Here is a 3995-nt window from a genome sequence, read left to right on the forward strand (position 1 = left end):
CTTGAATTAAAGGTACCTTCCACTAATTTTTTCGAACCCATACTTTCCAAGATGGTGAACGCGAATCCCTTTGGAATATTCGTAGTGGGTGATCATAAAGACAACTCTTTGTCCCCTTTCCATATCTAATGTGGAGCTCGATCTTCGGCCCCTTGTGCCACTGGCTCTGCAACACTATGGTGGTTTCTAGGATAGTGATAGTTAGATTCCACCTACCACACCAGCCAGCAGTCCATTTGCAATGTCTATAGCCTCAACACTATGGTGGTATGTTGTCCATATTCGTGTGGGTTAGTTGACAACATCCAATGCTTAATAGGAATGTCAACCAACTTTCATGAAATGTACCCTCTCACTTATGGGCAGCCAAGGCACACCCAATCAAGTAACAACATATCCTACTGCGGTGGAGGACCGCGGTGAATCCAATTCACTACTTAAATCTAATATTACTTTGCACAATTGGGAAGATTTTTTTGTCTTTATTTTTAGGTCTCACTTTGCACATGCATTAAGTTTTAATTCATGCATCCAATACATATTAAAATAATAACACATACATGCACATATAACTGGATGATCGTGGGCTTTTAAGCATTCAATTAAATTCAAGCCTCAGGATTTAATTAAAGAGGCTTGCAAGAGACATTCAACCATAATAATTTTCCATTGCTAAAAATTTAGTTGACTTGCTCCCTCAAGGCACCAACACTGGATGACTCAACGTCTCCATCAACATCAATGCCTTGATGCTTCTTCTTTATTTTATAAGAATGATTTTCTAATACAAATAATTATAAAATGAAAACAAAGTACATGAAGACTTATGTCTCTTTACAAACCGAATGAATAAATAATAATTACATATCGAGACCAAATACCTATAATTATTCATTCACTCATTCAATCAATCAATCAATCATATTGAATAAGCCCATGATCACCATGATCAAATTGATCTAGCTGGCAAAACCTTTTGAAATCATTCAAAAAATTTCGTGTTTTATGTAATGTGTGTTATTTTTCGAACTTATGATATCTTACATCACTTTCTCTTCCGATATAAGCCTATCCCATGTAATCCAATTACATTTAAGCAAACACCTTAGAAATGGAAAATCGGCACATAGGCAATATGAAACGGTCTATCGTTTCTCCCCTTGTGGTAACCAAGCGGTCACTCGTCTAAGAGACTGTAAACCATGTCTCCCACTAGAAGAAAACGGTTGACATATTTGCATATATGTCAACTGTTTTATGCTGGATAATGCAAAATGGTCGACATTATTCAAAATCAGTTGACCAATTTTTTGGGTCTCTCAGAACGGTCGACAAGTCCCAAAGAGATTGTCGACCAGTTCCTTTCATAAGACACAGACTGGTCGACCGTTTGGATGCAACGGTCGACTATTTCTACAACCTGTAACAAAACAAAATATAAAATATATCTGAAAATGCACACACAATACACAAAACCCCGCACGGGATGATAATATCGAGCCGAGGCTCTAATACCACTAAAGGGCAGTGGTAGAAAGCGCACCAAAAACACCAGCACGGTGTGGATCTATGCAAGGGTTTTATTTTCAAAGCATTTTTCAATAGAAAAATAGCACAACGAAGCATAAAACATACACAATGAGTTTCAAAATCGACATTGCAAAACTCGATATTCATCATCCATATGCAATAAATGAAAGCCCATGCCATAGAGGGTTTTAGATATACCTTTCAGAGAAAGATCCAGTGCCAGTTGTCCACGCTGTGACTGCCTCCTTATTGACCAGTACGCTTCCAACAATCTCCTCGTCTGCTCCTCGTCCGTGCAAGCACTTGAGTGACTAGCCCGCCTCCACAAGCTTAAAGGACCTAATCGGTACACGCCCAAGCTACCACGGAACTCTCCAACAAAGCCGTGTTAGAACCCTCTCGATGGAGGTGACCCAAAGCTATGTGCGATCCCTTCCTTGATTACTTAGTGGCTGTCCAACGATCTTTTTATGAGAGAGAGAGAGAGTGATGAAGAAGCTATACCACCCAAGCTCAAAGTAAGAACGAGCAAGACCACAGCTCAAGCAAAGAAGAAGAAGTAACAGACAACAAGCATGAGAAGAAAAATGGCAACGGTAGAAAAAGAATAAGGAAAAAGAAGACTCAGATGGGAGCAGCTCGTGAGCCTCCATACCTTCTCAAAAATCTCTTCTCACACCCACACACCTACAAGCCCATCCTTTATCTCTTTTTGTAGTCCATGCCTCCACCTTCTCCTTATACCTTCCCCATCGCTTGCATCAGAGCAATAAATGCTTTGATGTAACAAAGTTGAGACGCAATAAGTGGTAAAAATGGTCGACAGCATGAGGAACCCAGTCGACCATTTTTGAAGCGGTCGACTTTCCTTATGCACCAGTCAAAAGAAGGGAATCGGTCGACAACATGTGAGCACCGATCGACAAATTCTATCTACTAAGCTTGAGCTTTGTCCAAATGCCACTAAGACCCTAATATCCGATAACAACTTCCCATAACCATAGATCCACGAGTTCTACACACACAAGCAACCAACATCACTGACTAACAATGATAAGGAAACCACTAACGGCAATGGATCACTAATTCGCTACATTACTCGGTATGTGTGTAACTTTCTAGGTTCAAAGCCATTTAACAATCAGGACACGTCAACTCTTTGACGTTGGTTGATCCCTATCAACCTACTAAGAGGATCTCTCTAAATCCCCAGAGCACTCTAAAAAATCTCGAGTATCCTCTAACTAGGATTCAGGACGATCCTAATGGCAATGAAGTCGAACTTCATATGAACCTATTAAGGCTCATCAGTTACTGTGCACTATAGTCATTCCACTGATTAACATCTCAATTGAGTAAAAGTCTTGAGCTGATTAAACTCACAAGACTCGATAACCATGACAAATCTAGTACGGTGTGTGATATAGGTAGCATGTCAGATCCAATCTGACATTGGAACTGTAACGACCCGTTAAGGGGTCTAGGCGTTTTCGAGTATTTTATTATGGGCTCAAAATTTTTGATTTAATTAATTGAGGATTGAAAATATATATATTTTTTTATGAAATAAAGTGTAAGTGGAAATAAAAATTTAGTAGCCCATCTAAATGGAATCCAAACATGTGGGGAAAGTCCAAGTAGATTGGGCCATTGAGATGTGTTTGGAATTTTAATCATATTTAATGGGCTTGGATTATGATAATTTGTTTGGGTTAATGAGTTGGGCCATGGAATGGTCCGCGGCATGGGTTGGGTCCAATTGAGAAATGAGATTTGAAATTTTTAAAGAAAAATCATAATAAAATAAATTGGCCATCAAATGTCAATAGTGCCCTTGGTCTTTCTTTTGACTATTGAAAAGGTGAGGGGCAATCAGGTAATTCCACGGGGATGCAGTATGCAGACCTACAACCCTCACCTTTTTCCCTCTGTTGCGCTTGGAGCTTTCCTCTTCCATGTAACCTGCCAATGTCCAGTTTTTCACCTGCCATTTCTCATTCTTCATCTGCCTCTTTTTATTCAACATTTTTCATAGTCCTTCATCTTTTTCTCCCACTGTTTGTTGCGTTTGGAGCTTCAATGGAGGATTCTTCATTTACCAGGCAAGTTCTTCTTGCACTCACCCTTTATTTTCAGTGCAAATTCTCTTGTTCTCATGCGAGTCCCCATCTCAGCCTTTTTTTTTTTTAATTTAGTCATTGTGAGGGATTATATATGCTTATATATATATATATAAATGTCGGTTGCTATATGTGATGCCCCTTTGCTGTTGTGTCTTTGGATTCTCTACTTGTTTTCTCATGGTCTCATTGATATCTTTTTGGGGTTTGAATCATCCCAAGTTTCTTTCGTGAATGGCATTTATATAGTTAGAAAAGGAGGATGAACTTTGTTCGTTCTACATTTAAAGGAACAGTGCATTATATGTATATATATATACGTGTATCTTATTCGAATGATTCTTG

The sequence above is a fragment of the Diospyros lotus genome, chromosome 11 (assembly GCF_014633365.1).
Source record: "Diospyros lotus cultivar Yz01 chromosome 11, ASM1463336v1, whole genome shotgun sequence".
Taxonomy (NCBI): Eukaryota; Viridiplantae; Streptophyta; class Magnoliopsida; order Ericales; family Ebenaceae; genus Diospyros; species Diospyros lotus.